Genomic DNA, 20538 nt, shown 5'->3' on the forward strand with positions numbered 1-20538 from the left:
TGTTAATACAAATTATTCAGTTGTTACAAATATACAGTTAAAACAGAAGACAGCACACTCTTTAATAATTGACTTTATTGTAGATGTTTTGATAAGAGTGGGCTCTCCCTCACTCTCTGAGCCTGCCTCTTCAGTGGAAGCAGGGGAGAGTGGGGTAAGTTGAGCCAGTGGGTAAATTGACCCACCCCCTGCATCTTAACAACACAACATTTACACTGTCATGTGACCATGTATTTTGGAACCACGTATCATTTCTGCCAGACTGTGAAAAGGAGAAACACATTGGAGAAATGGAAGGCACCATGGCTGTAGCCAGGGTTTGAAGATAAGTGTGGTCTGGGTGGGAATTGTGCTATAATAACCCCACTCATTATATACACTAAACACTTTAAAAGAGACAGATATGTAGATGTTTGTGAAATATGTTTTCTCTGTTTTGGAGGAATGTGCATTGTTAAATTATATCACATTGCACCATTACTTTAGGTTAGGGGCATATCATTTTATCAGTTGTTTATTATTCATTCAGCAATACATAGGCCTATTACTGTTATAGTTTTCATTCATAACCATTGCTATATAGATTATAACTTTGTCTAGTGCCCTTATGAATGTTGTTATCACGACTTTGTTAACATTTAACTATGAAATAGCATAGACGTAACATATTTGTTCTACAGATCTCTGCACTAGTGTTATATGCTACTGTTCTGATAGCGTTGATAACGTTTCTGACAGATAATATCATGTGTTTTATTTTTCTTTCTTTTTTATTTTTGCGTTTGCCTGTGGGCTCTTTTGATTACTATCAGTTTAAGTTCTGGCAGTGTTGCCAGATATTGCTATGAAAACAAATAAAAATAAATAAAAAAATCTCTCCACCTGTAGTCACTAATGGGCCAACAAACTCTCTGTTTAGTCTGTTTTTAGGAAGGCTACAACTTTGGTGTTCAACATATTGTTTCAGAGATGCAAACAATTCAATATTATTATTTTTTTTTATTATTTTATTTTTTTACTATTTATAGGCCTACTATTAATTTTAATAAAATATGATGTGTTACAGATTACTAGTATAAAGACAAGTGATTATAATGGGAAATATACTTAATTACAAGAATCAAAGCGTGACAAACTGCTAAATATTCTATATGATGCTTTACCTGCTTGCTGGAGCGCTGTATTCATGTTTGCAATGTTGAACTGCCTTTAGCAGCCTCCCTTCACTCTTTCTCTCTGTCTTTTTGTTAAGGCCTTTTTTTTAACAAAGTGTGCCAACAACTTTTGTACAAGTTGTTAGCACTTTTAGAAGGCCGAGTCATTACCGACAAAAACAAAAACAAACAAATTACCAACTAATTACTAATTCAGTGGATCAAACACTGACTGTAATGTGGATCTACCTGGTAATGCAACGAGCTTCGGGACTGGTCTCCACTCTCCAGAGAGCGGCACACAGATTGTGAGTCATCCTGCGGAGCGGCCGGGAAACACGGAGCGGACCTCACAACTCCCTCGGAATATACGAGCGGCCCTTTCGCGGAGCGGTGCACGCCCCTGCTAGTGGCTTGGCCGGCTCTGGATGGGGGGATTGGTGAGAGGGGCACCTCAGCCGATGAGGGCAAAGGGGCAGTGGCTCTAGCCAGCGGGCCACCACCCTGTGCACGCCCCTGCTGCACAGTAGTGTTAGTGTTGATACAGATTAGAAAAAAATCCTACAACAGCATAAAAATGAGAGAGACATTCTTAGTCTTACTCTAATAACAGAAACAAATTCAAATCAGACAGTAGTTTTGGGGCGTTTCTGTCCCTCATGTATTGAAGAGACGTCGCAAATATCTCCAGTCCAATGGGTTTAACTTTAAATCAATGAAGCGCGTTCTTCACTCTCTGGGCGGTTCCTGTGTCGAAAACGAAAGTAAATTCGCTAAGAAAATGCATTTTGGAGACTTAAACGGATGCAGTACGTTCATTTATTGCATCTCTACCTCACAAAAACATTTTCATTCTATATTAATGTTAATCACAACGAATTGTTGCGCTTGTAAATGTGTATAAACGTGTTTATACGAAGCCGCCCATGTTTGTCATTTTACTGCAGATGATGCTCCGCTGAGCCCAGCAGCAGAAGAAGAAGGTATGTTCACAATCACAAACCTAAGCAACTTCATGCGATTAATTACACGTTTCATAGCGTTAATTTACATGACCAACGCATCTACCTGATTTGATAACAGTCTATCAGTGTATATGGCTTTTAAAACGATTAAATGATAAAAAAAAGACAAGAAAACCAGATTAATCATTATAGAACCCCATAGAAAACTGTATACAAAATATGTGCCAAACTGAAATTAAATTGTTTAATTTTCTCAGTGATAATGTATCGGCCCTGTCAAATTAAAAAATAAAAATAAAATGCAGTTGAGGTGTGACATTCTGTGCTGTAGTATGGATCTGTGATGTGATATAATGGGGCCCACACCTACAGTGAGTGACTCAGCATCCAACAGGGCTGGAAATGGGGAGAGGGTGGCGGGGGAACGGAGTCACAGTTCCAGCTGCTTAGTTTTTGGAAACTAAAGTGATTTCTATATTTTATCCATTCAGTTAAGCTCAGATCCTCTTATTATAACAAACAAAGTGTAGACACGATGTAAATAAAATATTAAGTGTGCAGTGTAGAGAGCTTTATTCATGGTTTTGTTTTGTTTTTAAATTGCCAACCAGTACCAGCATTTTTGTTGACTTTCATGGCCACCAAAATATTTTTCACAGAAAAGCGTATCTGCTAAGGAAAAAAAAAAATAATTTCATGCATTTTTTCTTTAATCAGCACTTAAATGTGGGTTTCATAAAAGTTTAATAAAAAATAAAAAAATATTTTGAACAAAAAGTGTTTTTGTAAAAGACAATGGTCAGGATCGGAGATCAAAACATTGATGGAGTCAATCACTTCTATCAGTATCCCTAAAACTTGCACAGTCCTAAACCACTTCCTGGATCATCATTTCATTCTGTTAACTTTGTTTTCTGTTAACTTAAGTTTTGATAATGCTGTTTAATGTATGATGATCATGTTATTTGACATATGCATCTGATTACATGCATGATCGCTTGTTTTTGCTTCTTTTTCACCATGTTTTGATCCAGAAAGTCAATGCTCTTTCAGAAGATGTGTAATAGTGTGGTATTACAGTGAAAGCCAGAACATTTTGTCAATGGCGCAGAAAGAGGTGTAACGTGAAGAGGGCGTGACAACGGAGATATGGATCCAAATGCAGGCTTTATTTACAAACAAACTTCAGCAAACAGTAACATCCCAGGCAAAGACAAGAGTAAACCGAAAACAGGCAATGGTCAGGGCAGGCAGCAAACAATCATTAAAACCAGTTAAATAGCAGGGGTGTGGACTCGAGTCACATGAGTTGGACTTGACTCAGACTTGAGTCCCAAATTTGGTGACTTGAGATTTGACTCGACATAATTAAAGTTGAGTCAAAACATTTCAATTCAAGTTTATTTGTATAGCGCTTTTTACGATACAAATCATTGCAAAGCAACTTTACGGAAAAGTTTCTACAATATTTAGTAGTAGCTTATCAGTGATGACTGTCAGTTTATGTGCATATGGCAGAAATTTTCAGAAAAATCAATAAAAGATGTAAACAAACAGATGATTAACACTATTAACAGCAATTATGCAATCAAACTTATAGCAAAATGTGGTAGTTCTGTATGTTGTCTCAGGGTTAGCATCATCTGAGGTCCTCTGAGGGGTTGGCATCATCTCTTCTCAGGTGTTCTGGATCCAGTTTCATCTGGTCTCGTTGAGATATATAGTTGAGTATCATCATCATAACAGTGGAAACTAATCCAGTATTTTCTAATGATATTACCAAGGGGCAACATGTATATAGAAAATAGCAGAGGACCTAGGACAGATCCTTGTGGCACTCCATATTTTACTGGTGATAAATGAGATGACTCCCCATTTAAATAAACAAAGTGGTAGCAATCGGACAGGTAGGATCTAAACCATCTTAAAGCCTGCCCTTAGATACATGTATAGTTTTGTAATCGATCTACGAGTATGTCGTGATCTATGGTGTCGAATGCAGCACTAAGATCAAGTAAAACTAGCAATGAGATACAGCCTTGGTCTGACACAAGAAGTAAGTCATTTGTAATTTTAACAAGTGCAGTTTCTGTGCTATTATGGGGCCTGAAACCTGACTGAAATTCTTCATAGAGATCTCTTTTTTTGCAGGAAGGAGCACAATTGAGCAGACACAACTTTTTCTAAAATTTTAGACATAAATGGAAGATTTGAAATGGGTCTGTAATTTGCCAGTTCACAAGGATCTAGCTGTGGTTTCTTAATAAGAGGCTTAATAACCGCCAGCTTGAATGGCTTTGGGACGTGACCTAAAGATAACGACAAGTTAATAATATTGAGAAGCGGTTCTTCGGCTACAGGTAACAACTCTTTCAGTAATTTAGTGGGTACAGTATCTAATAAACATGTTGTTGGTTTAGATGCAGTGATAAGTTTATTTAGCTCTTCCTGTCCTATAGTTGTAAAGCACTGCAGTTTATCTTTGGGTGTGATGGATTAAAACTGAAGTATTAGACGCTGTAGAATCTACATTTGTTATTGTATTTCTGATGTTATCTATTTTATCAGTGAAGAAATTCATAAAGTCATTACTATTTAACTGTGAGGGAATATTTAGATTGGGTGGCGTCTGGTTATTTGTTAATCTAGCCACCAAAACAACCTTGGATTGTTTTGGTTATTTTCTATGAGTTTGCTATTCTATGAGTTTTCTATGGATATGCTCGGCCCTGGCAGTTTTTAGGGCCTGTCTATAGCTGGACATACTGTTTTTCCACGCAATTCTAAAAACTTCCAGGTTAGTTTTCTCCATTTGCGCTCAAGACTACGAGTTTCTTTCTTGAGAGAGTGGGTATTACTGTTGTACCATGGCACAGTACGTTTTTCTCTAACCTTTTTCAATTTGATGGGAGCAACAGCTTCTAATGTATTAGAGAAGATAGTGCCCATGTTGCCAGTCATTTCGTCTAGTTCATGTGTATTTATGGGTACACAGAGCAGTTGAGATAAATCAGGCAGGTTATTTGTGAATCTGTCTTTGGTGGCTGGAACAATAGTTCTGCCCGGACGATAACGCGAAGCCATATAGTTATTATCATCAATACACAGAATGCACGATACAAGGAAATGGTCAGTAACATCATCACTTTGAGGTACGATACCTATATCAGTAAGATCGATTCCATGCGATATAATTAAATCTAGCGTATGATTAAAACGATGAGTGGGCCCGGTGACATTTTGCTTTACTCTAAAACAGTTTATTAAGTCAGTAAACGCAAGTCCTAATGCATTGTTGTATTATCAACGTGAATGTTAAAATCTCCGAAAATTAGCACTTCATCAGCAGTAACCAACATGTCTGAGAGGAAATCTCCAAATTCTTTTAGGAATTCTGTATACGGCCCTGGTGGTCTATACACAGTAGCCAGAGCAAGGGATACGATAGATTTCTTTTGCATATCTGACAGTGTAACATTAAGTAGAAGTATTTCGAAAGATTTAATCCTGTATCCAGTTTTCTGGGTAACATTGAGAATATCACTATATATTGTTGCAACACCTCCCCCACGACCAGTCTAACGGGGCTCATGCTTATAACAGTAGTTTGGTGGAGTAGACTCATTTAGACCAATATAATAATTTGGTTTTAGCCAGGTTTCGGTCAAGCAGAGTACATCAAAACTATTATCATTTACAATAACTGCTTTGGGTGTGAGTGATCTAATGTTTATGAGCCCAAACTTTAGAAATTGTTTTTGTTCATTCATTTATTTTACGTTTTTCTGGTTTAATCACGATAAGATTTTTTCTAGATCCTACATTAAATTTATATTTTGACCTCACTATTCGGGGAACAGACAGTCTTAATAGATTGGACAGCGCAAGTACTTCTAACATTTAACTGGGTAGAACAAAAGCCATCATAGCAGTTATTTGAGAATTGGTTTACTAGTCAAATGGAGCGTAGAGTCCTGGAGATGTTGTCCGAGAGGAGTTCCGCTCCAACTCTGCCTAGGACGCTCCCAGAAAAGATCCCAATTATTAACAAAGAGCAGTTTCTGTTCTTTACACCATGACAATAACCATTCATTTAAAGCAAAAAGTCTACTGAACCTTTCGTGTCCTCGTCGATACGTGGGCAGTGGTCCTGACACGATGTTCGCTGCCGCGGGCATTGTGCTGCACACCGTCTCGATCAGGCTCCTGAAGTCCCTCTTCAGTGTCTCTGTCTGCCGCTGCATGGTGTCGTTAACCCCAGCATGAAGCACGACCGCTCTGGGGCTCTCGTCGGCCTTCAGGATCGCGGGTATCTGCGCAGAGACATCGAGAACACGAGCACCAGGGAAACAGTGAGTGTGCACTTTACCTTCGACTAACGTAGCACGGACGTGTCGGACGATGGAGTCTCCGACGATCACAGCGTCACGTTCTGTCTCACAGAGGGGAGCGTGTGGTTCCGTGTGGAGATCTAGAAGACCGGAGGGGGAGAGGACGTCGCCCGGGGCCTGGCTCGCGTCCTCCGCTGCGGATGCACCCAGGGTCCGTGGTGTCCTGGCGCCGGAGTGAAGGACATCTGGGAAGATCACATCCTGGTTGCACCGGGCCTGTGCAGAGAAACACATGGGGTAGAGGTGGTGGGACTGTTAGCAGCGCGCTGTATACTTACCACGGACTTGTGAGAGTCAGCCCGAGAGGTTTCCAGCGTGGCTCTCCGCTCTATCAGCTGGGTCTGCCTCTGCTCCAGGACCCAATTCTGCTTCTCCACGGCCTCCAGCTCGAGATGCACCGAATGCAGCTCAAACGTGTCATCACCTGCACTCAAAGGTAGACATACATCCACCATTAAAGCAAGTAACAGTGAGTAAAGCAATGGTAATGTGTGTGAATAGAGTATTAGCAATGCACGCAGGTTTAGCGACAACCACGCTGGCGATGCTAACGGGCTCTAAACTACTAGTGGACTGGGGAAATCAAAATAAAACTAGTGATAACAAGGCGCTCTGATTGTTTTTGTTGTAGAATACGATAGAGGATATATTCACACGTTATAGAAACGAAAATGATGGTGTATAAAATAGATTTCAAGATTAAAAAATAAACGTGACGGAGCTCAAACTCGAGGCATACGGCAGCAACAAACAGGAGTGCCCTCTGGTGGAGCTCATGGGCACTCCAGCTGGAGACTGTGACAGAGCTCCCCCTTCAAGACACTCCAAAACGAGAACAGATATGAGTCCAGGAGGAACAGGGGGTGGGATGGAGGGCCAGGTCCATGTGGAAGTGGGGGAACTAGGGGCTGAGGCACAGCAGAATTCCAGGGTGGAGCAAGGAGCCAGGGTGGAGCTGGCAGAGCTGTGGAGTGGAGCAGGTGGAGCTGAAGACCACCAGTGCAGAGCTGATGGAACTGAGGACCACTTCAGTCAAGCTGATGGAGCAGGAGACAACCAAGATGGCTCAGGCTGGGTGGATGTCAACCAAAGCGAAGCTTACGAGGCAAGTGACCACCAAAGTAGATCAGGCAGAACTAGAACAGAGAGCACCGAGAGGTTAACAACGGCCTCTGCGGCCATAACAAGGCAGGGAGATAGTTCACAGATGGCCTCCTTGACTGGACTCCGAGGTGAGAGCGGGATCCTTGCTGAGCTCAGAGGCCGGAGTCGACATTGGACTTTGTTCAGAGACAAGAGTTACCATTCAGTGAGTAGCCCAAACACACAGGATGGTGCCATTACAGGAAGGGCAGCAGAGGGGGGCAGAACCTCTACGAACACCAGGCATCATAGAGTCTACTCACCATACAACAAAAAAAAAAATAAGATCAATCAGCTGTCATATCTTAAATCAAAGAAGTTTAGTATTATTTTCTGCTGGGGAGCTGGTCACTCAGGAATCTCTGGTAATGAGCAAGCAGACAGTGCTGCCAATTCAATTTAAAACTTTATTGTCTATCCCAAATGGGGTAGAAAATTGTAACAATACAAATAATTTAACAGATTCAATAAGTGATTTATATACAACCATCAAAATATCCTTTTCAATGTTAAAACACCTCAGTTTTCTCAATAAGCCAAAGAAGCGTTGTCTACAGAACCAGTAAAATGCTCTATACATTTCACAGATCTGAGACCAACATTAAATACACCAAAAATAAATGGCAAATGGGATGGGATCAGTGCCTCAACAACAAATGATATTAAATAAAGTGAAACCGAAATTTTTAAACTGCATTTAAACAGCCTTTCAACCATTTTATTTAAGAAAATGAACTATCAGTTATTATATTAGATTTAATTTAACAGATTAAACACTTCATTTCGATGTTTTCCATCCTTGTATGCTCCGCATCGCGAGTCAAAGAAAATGGCGCCTGTAAAAAATACACACGAGCAAATGTCCCGAACAGAAAATTAATCCTTTAAAATTCAACACCACAGCTTTAACTCTTTACTCTAAAAGGTGCTGTTTACACTAACTGGTGTTAATCCTTTAAAATTCAACACCACAGCTTTAACTCTTTACTCTAAAAGTCCTTAACACTTGGATTTCAACACCGGAGATTTTACTGTACAGTTTGTTTTCAACTCTTACCAGAAATTATATTCTTCTGTAATTGATATTTTTGTAGCTGACTCTTTCTTTGATAAGGTGACTTCTTTTATCTCTCAAATGTCAGAATTGAATAAATCGGTTTGTGGTGTGCCACAAACAATTAAACAGTACCATATTGTCGAACCAAAATCACCATCAAAAAAAAACCAAGGACCTAATTTTCAAATTAAGGACTTACTTTATAAGAGCTTAAAGGAATGCATTAATAGAGGATAACTGTCCCCTACTATGAAGCAGGGTTTAATAGTTTTAATTCCAAAACCAAATAAAAATATGTATGATTTAGATAATTGGAGACCCATATCTCTGCTAAACCTAGATTATAAAGTGATGTGACAAATCGGCATATTTCCAATAATATTTGTCTTATCTTAGATTTGATAGATTATTATAATTTGATTAATAATGATGCCCTTCTTTTGCTGGGTTTCTTTAAAGCATTTGACACCACTGAACATCATTTAACAACATAAATTTGGGTTTGGTTCTAATTTTATTTGGTGTTGTCAGAACTTTACACAACGATAAATAGCGGCGTCTCTCGCCTGTGCTACATCTCCTAGAGATTATATTAACAGAGCTATCAGACAGGGATGTCCTATTTCTCCTTTAATATTTTTACTGGCTGCACGACTGTTGAGTTTATTTGTGGTGAACTGTGCTAAATCAAAGGAATTCAATTAGCGGATGATAACATGCATTTTTTTAAAGAATCAAATTCAAGTAAGCTCAATTATTCAAAATCTAAATGTCTTTTCTAAAGCCTCTGCGTTCATAGTGAATACTAAAAAAAGTGAAATAATGTTTATACATGATTCTGATGTGACCTCTGTTGATGGAATATTAGTAAAGAATGTTGTTAAAATGTGATAGGCAGGCTGTGTCTACTAAATATAGACTCCAAGCTGTCTATGATTTTGTCTGATGTTGTCGACAACAGAACATCATATTCAAAGTAGTGACTATAATAATCCAGCACAACAAGTATGGAGTGACCAGTTGGGAGTGGGCCTAACAGGTCTATGGGTCCCAGGGTCCAGGGTAGTGGGGGTCATAACGGCTCAGGTGCATCTGGCCTGGATAATACCTGACACCTGTGACATGACTTGCAGTACTTCTCTGTGGCTCTATCCATATCCGGCCACCACACTTTGGACCGGAGATGCTGTTTAGTGCCCACTATTCCTAAGTGCCTTTCGTGTGCTAGAGCCAACGCTCTGGGATGTAATGCTTTTGGTACCACTATGCATGCTCCACGGAGGACCAGCTGGCCAATGCAGCACAGCTCGTTGTCTATTGGAGCGTATGCTTTACAGTTCTCAAAGGGCCCACTGTTAATTGCAGAGCGTACTTCTTTCAACTCTGGGTCACTCTCAGAGGCTTCCTCTACCTCTCTGGTGGTCAAAGCACTAGGCGTTGCACTCACTGCAATAAACCTGACATATTCTTCTAAATTGTGTACATGCCTCACAGTTTTTGATGCTTCTCCCAACAGTCTTGACAGTGAGTCTGCAATGTTCTGCCTGCCAGGTAAGTGCGCGACCTTGAAGTTGTATGGCTGTAGTCAGAGTACCCATCTTTCCATCCGGGCACAGGATTTGGAGCGGGGGCTATATATGGCTTCTAATGGTTTGTGGTCTGTTACCAGCTCAAATTCTCTGCCATAAATGTAAGCGTGCAGTGTTTCACATAACCACATGAGAGCCAGGGCTCCTTTTTCTGTCTGTGAATGTCTGCGCTCACAGTCTGTTAGACAACGACTCACATAACATATTGGCACTGTCTCACCTTTTTGGATCTGAACCAAGACAGCCCCCAGCCCCACCGGGCTTGCATTTGCAAACACTTTAGTTGGTGCATCTTTATCAAAGTATACTAATGTGCTTGCTATGGCCAGTTCCTCTTTCAGTGCATTGAACGACTGTCTTTGTTCTGGCCAAAACTCAAAGTGTGTCGTAATGGTTCTGACAGTGTTGCATACTGCAGAATGAACCTGCTGCTGTAGCTCACCAGACCCAGGAAGCTCCCTCAATATGGCACGGTTAGCCTGCCTCGTATCCAGACACAATCTTATCTCTGAGTTGGACTTAGGCACTATGACTACAGGACTCACCCATGGTGTGGGAGCACTGACCGGTTCAATGATATCCATGTCCATTAGTTCCTTTATTTTCCCCACTGCTGCTCTCCTGAGATTAAAAGGATGCGTCTGAGTGGCTGCGCTACTGGTCTCACACTTGTAGGGTAACTTGGTTGGTGTTTAGCTTGCCAACCCCATTGAACACTTCTGGATACTTTTCTTGCAGAGCTTGCTTTAATTCAATCATGGCAGAAATGTCAGCACCTATTTTTAAAAGTCCTAGCTTGATGGCTGTTTCTCTTCCTAAGAGGGGTTCTCCTTTTCACAATGAATTCAGCCTGCTCTGTTTTGTTGGATAAGCTTACCTCGCATTGGAATGCACCCTTGACTGTTAGAGGTTGGTTTGAACAGTATGAGTAGAGCTTTCTCTCTGTTTCAGGAATGTATGACTTTAACATTTAACTTTGTTCTGTTTGAGATCTTCCCTGGCGTCCTCATCAATCACATTATTTGTGGCCCCCGAGTCAATCAACAGTCTTAGTTTCACACCACACACAAGGAAAGTCAACTTTTCTGACATTGTTTTTTTTTTACTGGACAACAAATGCATAATCAGCTTCCTCCACATTGTTTACACTATTCTTTTTGGGGGTTTTCATGTGGCACAATTTTGAAAAATGGTCTTTTCCATTATATTTGTGACATACTTGACCTTGTGCGGGACATGTCTGGTCTCTGCTTAAATGGTCCTTGTGTCCACACCTGTAGCACTTCCTGTCCACTTTTTCATCTTTTCTCGCTACATGCTTGTTTCTGCTGTATCCAGTGGCATACCTCACATCTTAGAGCCCCCCACCCCCGCAAAGAACAAGATAGGGCCCCTCCCACCAGCAGTGATGTCATATACGAAAATTTATTGTGCACCTGTTGCAATTATACTACTGAGTCCGTCTCTCCCATTTACATAACTGATTTACCAGTAATGAATGTGGTGAATTATAATTGCATTGATGCATTTCATGTAGGCTAATTGCCAGTATGTTTCAGTTCAAACACTGTCCTATAAGACTCGCTAATTGTATAAAAAAAATATACAAGCATTTTTTCCTTTTTTAAGGAATATCTATAGCATAAAAAAAAAAAAAAAAAATAGGAGAATTTGTTTTTAAGGAATATCTATAGCCTATATGCTATAGCCTATGTTTTTTGAGAAACATTAACTTTCTATACATATACCAACCTTTGCAATTAACAAATTTATTCTATTTATTAACTGACAACCACAAACAAGCAAAAACTATGACTGCAGCTTTAATGTCGATGTTGCGAGCGCAGGCATTCTCAATACTTAGAGCTAAACTGAGCAGTCTTCTTTCTTGTAACATTGTGCTCCAGAGAAATGTCTTGATCACTTTCAATTTCAAGAACGAAGGATTAATTGCATGACAAAATCTGGTGACAAGTCTTCAGTGAACCGCTAAAGCATTTTTCATTGAAACAGGTCACTGGCAGAGAAGCGCAGCAGTGGACCAGGGCACAAAAACATGAAAATATAAATCATTAACAGATTAACATTACAAATAGGGCTGTGTATTGCCAAGAATCTGGCAATACGATACGTATCACGATACAAGGGTTGCAATACGATATATTGCGATACACTGCAATACTATCAGCAAGGCGATATATTGGGATATTTCTTATTTTAGGAATAGTACATATTGTAAGGAAAGCTGTCATTAAGAACACCACCATATGCAAACCTTTATAGCAATACTAAATAAAAATTGTTAAACAGAACACAGTGGGATCTGCATTTGTAATAATCAGTCCCTGTATTCAACGTTACTGAACCACTTTTTGTGCAGTATGAGTAAAGGGGGATAATTTAAAGTGCTTGCAGGATCCTTTAATAAAATAAAACAATATAAAAACAATAAAGGCATAATCTGAAAAACCAAGCCTTGTGCATTACAAAGAATAATATTCTGAATATATTACAGTTGGTTTGATACCTTTATCTCAAATGGTGTCAGTTTAATTAATTTAAGTGGGTACAGTATATAAAACTCAATAATGTATAAATGTAAAATTGAATCATACTGAATCATTCAATACTGTATATAAAATCAATAAAGGCATAATCTGAAAAAACTAAGGCTTGTGCATTATACTGAATAATATTCTGTATATTTTACAGTTGGTTTGATACCTTTAGATCAAATGGTGTTGTCGTTTAATGGATTTATATTATTGCATACATTAAAAGTTGTAAAATTATTATAAAACACATAAAACTGTAATTCAAAAATGGAACTTTGTGCAATAACAGGGATGTTTTTCTGAACATTTTAGTATTGTTTTATATTATAATGTCACGTAGTTAAATTGTTTCATTAATTTAAATGGTTAATTTTTTTTAGAAATTAAGCCTTGTGCAACGTAAACGGCATATATTTATGACTATCTGAGTTAGTTTGGGCTCAAAACATAACAGCCACAAAGAGTTTAATTGAAAAAAAAAAAAAAAAAAAACTAATGTCTAATGAATGTCAAACGTCCAACTAACATTACCGCCGTCGAAAACTTAAGCACCGCACCAACTGCATAAAACGCCCCTAAAATGAGAGAAATTGCAGCCGCGTGGCGACCCACTCCCGCCTATGGCTGCGCCCCATGCGAGCCTCTTCACACGGGTTGCGGCAAGCGGCGCAACCGAGGCGGCGCCAACGCAACAGTCCCTCAGTGGACGTTACCACAAAAGCCTAAATGACGGCACACTTCAGCTTTGTACACCGAAACATGAACTGGGACAAATCTTTCACCCTCCATTACTAGCAGCGAACTACATTAACGCTATCATTAGTGTCGTGCTCAGGATTTGTACAGAGATGAAGACTGCCATCTAGCGGTCGGGAAATAAACTCGAAACGAAACAACTGCCATGAATCTTGTATGAATTTTTTTTTTTAAATATCGATATTACGTTTTTGAGAATCGATACAGTATCGCCAAAAATTTTTTTTGTGATACTCACGTGTATCGATATTTTCTTACACCTCTAATTACGAAAGGGGGAAAAAATGTGCCGATCTAAAGTTCACGTAAAGGAACCATGTGGAAAACTGTTCTCTGTTTTGCAAAAGCTTTACAGTTTTCTTTTCATTCTTTCTTTTATTATTATTATTATTTTGCCTAGGCTTTACAGTGATGAATGATGTCTTACTGTTTGTATGACCAACCAGCATTAGTATATGCCTGAATTACAGTTGGAAAAAAAAGCAGTTGGAAAAACAATGCAGTGATCGCACTGGTGCCTCATGCGCACACACAACATTTTTGCCTTGACATCACAGCCTGTTCATTATCAAAATAAAATACATGAAGAAACATATAAAAGTTACAATGCTCAATTGAAATAGTCTGTTGTTGCATTCAGCGTTACAGCCAACAGAAATGTTTCTCTTTCAATGCTCTTGCTGCTCCTCACAGCACAGATCGTGAAAGTAGATTGCAGTTTTTGTCATTCATTATAACAAACAAAGTGTAAAGACGATGTAAATAATAGCTTCAGCGTGCAGTGCAGAGAACTTCATTAATTAAAATGGAAGTGACAGCTTTTAAAGGGAGTGATTCAGTGACAAAGACAGTGACTTGCTGCCACCTGCTGGCAGTTTCAGTTTTATTTTTTAAAGTACAAATTGAGTCATTTAAATTATTTAATATTTCTATGTTCAAAACTTTATATTTAAAACATTAATTTCATAACATTGATATTATGAAATGCATCAATGCCACCTCTGAGTTTTGTCAAAAAGTCTGTAAAAATACCTAATGCCACATATGTGCTCTTCTGTGCCATGGCAAGTTGAATTGTTGATGCTGATTTCATTTGACTAGTAACTTATTCTTCCTGATCGTATTTTTTGGCACAAAAGATGACATAAATTTAGTAAAGTTAAAGAAATGACAAAGGTTTAAAAAAAAAAAAAAAAAAAACTTTGAGTTAAATATCACCTTATAATGGGAAGGTTAATTTCTGTCAATGATCAGATCACAAGTGTGCCTGAAAAGAAATGTAAGCAGCGTAGAGACCTTTAGAATGTAAAGTTACCTTTTAAAAACTAATTGCAAACATTTATGCAAAGTGTAAACTATTAAATATCAACAAATCATGCAATACTGTACCACTAAATAAGAAGTGTTTTGAGGGCTTGGCTAATCAGGCCAATTAGAGACCATTAATAATCATAATCACATTTTTTTTATTAAATCTTTCTTTCATTTCACTAATCAATTTTTTTTTATTATTATTATTATTAAACACAAGGGGTCATTAATGATGCTTACATTATAAAGTGCAAATTCACACACAATGTATATTTCATTTGGCCAGAATTGCAGGTGCCTGTCCTAATATCCAAGAAAATATTATACAAGTTTAATGTTATTATAAAGGGTTTTATAATTAAATACATCCAAAAGGTCATCTAAAATTAGGGGTTCAAGCACGCAGTTCTGAAACCCTATTGTAATTGTTAGGATCTTTTTTATTTTTTATTTAATAATTATTATTATTATTCTGCCCTAAAACTGATCGTGCAGACCAAACCGTAAGGCCTAGAGACTTGAAACATTGCCAGATCGTAGAGCTCAATTTGGGGATAACCTATCAAAGTCTCGTTGCAATCGCTCAAAGGGGGGCGCTACAGCACAAAAAATAAAAAAATTAGACATTTTTTGCCGTAGCTCGTACACCGTTTGTCGTAGACTCAAAAACTTTACATCATTGAAATTTTTGCTCTGCAAAGCACGGTGTTTCCGCAAAATTGTGTTATATTCGAGACCTACTTTTGCTAACTAGTCCTAGGTTTTTCACTTGATAAACCAAACCACTGCAGAAATATTCTGTGGACATTGAATATCAATAATTATCAAAAAAAAAAAAGTAGAAATTTCGATTCTGGCGCCAAAAAGCGTCTATGCTAACGTTAGACAAATGTTAATTGAAGTATAACTCTTTAACGGAATGAGATATCTTCACCAAACTCGGTACATGTGTATGAACTCAATCTTTGGTCAAATAAAAAAATTACGCAGCTCTGACACTTGGTAGTGCTATAAGACTGAAAAAACATAAATTCAGCTGCAACTAGGCAACCATTGGTCCAATCGGCTTGAAAGTTGGTATGCAGCATCTTGGTCCCAAGCGGCACAAGTGTTTATGAGGACATTTGCATATCTCAAAAAACATGGCCACCATTGGCCAAACAAATTTAAGCACCTATTAAACAAGGTTAAGCGGAGGTCGATCGGAACGAAACTCGGTGGGTATGTTCGACTCATGGCCCTAAAGGTCTGTAAGAATTTTAAAAGAAATTGGCCACTAGTTATCGCTAACGAGATTATTTGGCTCTGTAATCACGTGCTGTTTCACATATCCACACAGTATGCATATCATTTGATAGATCTCCACATAATGCACAACTTTGCCTCAAGAACCATTGCTGTTAATCAAATCATTCATTAATTATTCACAAATATGTTAAAAACCTACTTTTGTGAACTAATCTTAGGTTTTTCGCCCAATCAGAACCAAACCACTGCAGTAATATTCTCTGGACTCTCTAGATCCATAATTATCAAAAAAAAAAAAAAAAATAGAATTTTGTCCTTTGGTTTGTCCTTTGGGGTCATTTTGCAAAGGGGCATGGCCAAATATACTCAACAGCCTATAAAACCTAAATAAAAACTTAAAACTTTATGAAACTTGGTGAAAACATGTTTCAGATGACTCTTAATAAGCGTGTGAAGTTTCATTGAGATCGGACCATAGGTGGCACTATAACAGTTGAAAAGGCCTCAAAAATACAATATTTGTATCGAAAATGACTTCAAATTGTAGAACATGTTCATATATTCACAAAAACACTAGATCTTCATATCATATGATAGACCTCCTCATTCTGAATAACTGCCTCTGGGACTAATGCTGTCAATCAAATTGTTCATTAAATATTCTCAATTATGTTAATAACATACTTTTACGAACTAGTCGTAGGTTTTTTCACTTAATCTCGATCAAACCACTGCAGCGCAATTCTCTGGACTCGAAAAATGGACTGGAAAAATGTTGAATTTTGTCTTTCAGTTGCATATAAAGGGGTCATTTAGAAAAGGGGTGTGGCCATATATTCCCAAAAGCCTATAAAACCTAAACGAAAACTCAAAACTTTATGAAACTTGGTGAAAACATGTGTCAGATGACCCTTAACAAGCATGCAAAGATTTATGGAGATCGGATCATAGGTGATGCTATAACAGTTAAAAAGGCATCAAAAACACAATATTTCTATAATAAATGACTACAAATTAAATGAAAAAAAAAAATTCATATATTCACCCAAACACTCGATCTTCATATCATATGATAGATCTCCTCATTCTGAACAGCTTTGCCTCTGGGACCAATGCTGTCAATCAAACTGTTAATTAAATATGTGAGATTATTTTAAATTATGTAAATTATGTAAATTATTAAAAATTATTTTGGTGGGTCACAGATTTAAAACTCAAAATCAATCAAATCAGTACAGTACTATTCTCTAGACTCTCTAGGTCAATAATTATCAAAAAAAGTTGAACATTTGCATTTTTACAACTATAAACTGGTCATTTTATAATATGTTCTTTACATAGTGTACCCAACGGCCTATAAATCCTAAAATAAAGCCCAGAACTTCTCTCAAAACTGTGTAAAATGATGCATAATTTCATTCTAAACAAGCATGCAAAATTGAAAAATTTAAGAGAGATTAGGTAAAATAAATAAATAAATAACACTATAATAATTATAAAAGTTAAAAACACAGTGTTGTAATAGAAATTACAAGTTATAACCACTAGATGGCAGAAAAGGACCACTAATGGGCTTTTTGAATTCTAAAACAGTACTCTTCATAGGTTTACTTATGGAGTCAAGCTTAAATATTATAAAATCACTTTTATAACATTTTAAATCTCATTGAGTGAAAGTTTACCATTTTGTTCATACCAGTTTTTACAATTTTGCCAGATTATGATTACAGTGAAACCTGAAAATGACATCTAAACTCTTAAAAAGAGAAGACTTTCAATACGTTTAGTGTCACCTATTACTTATTTCAAATATCTATATCTGCAACAAAATGTGTGTGCATGTGTGTTTGTGAGTATGCTTATAGAGTAATAATATACTAGTTTAATCATTTAATTTTAGTGTGTGTATGTGTGTTGTGTGTCTGTGAGCCTATTGTCCATTTTGGATGTGTTTAACTGTCAGCCATACGTCCAGGTTGGCCAAGACCACCCCAAAGTCCTTCAAGTGCTTGAACCCCAGTAATCACTGCTTGCAGCTATATTTACCATTATTATCCTCTCCCCCTTTCCAAGCTAGAGTCCCCCTAGTGAATTTTGGCCATTTCCACCACTGGATTTACGTCAATAATGTGAGTTAAATGTAAAACCAATACGTAATAAATATTATTTTAGTGTCCAAATATGTCACGAATATGGAAACATTTGGATTTGTGCCGAACGAGAGGTAGCTTTCAGTTTACCTTAAAATGAATGTGTTTTTGGCTTGACGTTTATATAACCTAAATACTGTTAACTTTAGAGGATTTGTTGCAGAGGGAAGGGAATAAAATAGCCTGTGTTTATAATGTTTGTAAACATTTTGATTTACCGGTATTTTAGTCTACATTATTTCTGAATGTAATAATAAAATTCACCTTATGTTTTTATAATAATAATAATAATAATTCATTACATTTATATAGCGCTTTTCTGGGCATTAAAAGCACTTTACATTGTCAGGGGGATCTCCTCATCCACCACCAGTGTACAGCATCCACCTGGATGATGCGACGGCAGCCATATTGTGCCAGAATGCCCACCACACACTTATTGGTGGAGAGGAGACAGAATGATGAAGCCAATCAGCAGATATGGGGATGGTTAGGAGGGGATGGTTGGGGATTCTGCTCGGAGTGAACCGTTTTTTTCCTCTCGATTTTAAGCCCTGCTTAAAGCATATGACATGCAAATAATAATAATAATAATAAATTAAATTGTGAATTTTGTTTACTCGTTTTACTAAATTGTGCGCACGATATTACTAAATCGTGGCCAGGATTTAGTTTAATAAAATCAACGAACGAATTATTATATCGTGCCAACAAATTTACATAAAAGGAGGGAACAAGTAAATTGTGCGCACAATTTAGTAAAATAAGGGAACAAATTAAATTTTGCGCACTTTTTTTATTTTTTTTCCTGCATTGTCGATCAAGCATGGGGATCCATACATAAGCCACTTTAAGCATAAAAATATCCACTTCAATTACGGTGCGGTTGTCTTAGAATATTAAGCCCACTTCACTGCACTATATTTGCGCTCACGTCTTGCGTCTTTTGCAGTGTCTGGAAACACTGCCTTTTAGAATGTCCTGTGACGGGGCCCCCTAAAAGGCCAGGGCCCCCACGCACCTTGGGGGCTGCGGGGGTGTCCTGTACGCCACTGGGGGTATCCTTTATTTCTCTTTTGTGCCAGTGTCGGGTCTCAACGACATGACTGACATCTGCTCTTCAATTCTTTCACACTGTGATGCTAGTTCTACTGAGCGAGCAAGTGTTAGACTCAGACCTTCCTCTAATCTCATCGCCAGTGTTACATCTCTGCATTAAATGAAATGAACACACTAGCACGCTTTTACATTTCCACTCCAGTTCACACTTGTTTACTGAAGATTCTAACACACCAACTTCTTTACAGGTAACAGGCCCCTCTAGTGACCAACACTGGAAACAGCACAGTAATTCCAATAATAACATGATTCACAGTGGAGATGATGACAATCACAGCAGCATTACAGCGAGAGAAGAGACACATCAAGAAGACTGGTGTTTGTAGAGACTCGTGATCAGCGTTAATGTGACTGCAGTCACACACACACATCTCACAGCAGACAGAATTCACTCAATCAAATACACATGTTTGATTTGTTATTAACTTTTACACAGAACTGGACTTTATCTGAGGATATCAGCTATAAGCGGAGTTCTTCAGATGGATTGAGGAGGGCAGCAGTGTGCCTTTGATGCGTCTGTTCTGCTGCAAATCACAGAAGAAGAAGAGGTTTCTGCGCATGCACATTCTTTACTCCTCTGAGGCAAAACTGAAAGTAAATTAGACCGGTAAATGCGGAAGTTTTGAAAAATTAAAAATTGTCATAAACATCACATTAAGGTAAGTTCATTTCTTGGCTTCTTATATAAATTCATATTATTGTAGTTTTCTCTGTCGTGTGTTAAATCCGATCTTTAAACTTTAACACATTTAGTGATTGTGTCACCTGTAAAAGTGGATGAAGCTGCACGAGTTAATTACGGATTAATTTATGGATTTTTTACAGTCGGAAATATAGGTTACCAAAGGAGGAAATAAAGATTGAATCAGAAAGCACAAGCTTCTGCCCTGTTGAAAAAACCAGCATATGCTGGTTAGGTATGTTTTGACGCTGGGATGCTGGTTTATGCTGGTCATGTGCTGGCAAAGGACCAGCATAAACCAGCAAAAGGACCAGCATAAACCAGCAAAGGACCAGCAAAAGGACCAGCATAAACCAGCAAAGGACCAGCATAACCCAGCAAAGGACCAGCATAACCCAACAAAGGACCAGCATAA

The 20538-nt window shown here is 38.1% G+C and overlaps 1 long non-coding RNA gene across 1 annotated transcript; it reads left to right on the top strand.

Annotated features, from left to right (window-relative positions):
- Positions 1-1839: 1839 nt before the first annotated feature.
- LOC122144130 lies at positions 1840-20336 on the top strand. Its single transcript, XR_006159551.1, has 3 exons — positions 1840-1963; positions 2102-2137; positions 19627-20336. It is a non-coding gene; the product is annotated as an uncharacterized LOC122144130 (long non-coding RNA).
- Positions 20337-20538: the final 202 nt, after the last annotated feature.

Source organism: Cyprinus carpio, unplaced genomic scaffold (assembly GCF_018340385.1).
Source record: "Cyprinus carpio isolate SPL01 unplaced genomic scaffold, ASM1834038v1 S000006593, whole genome shotgun sequence".
NCBI lineage: Eukaryota > Metazoa > Chordata > Actinopteri > Cypriniformes > Cyprinidae > Cyprinus > Cyprinus carpio.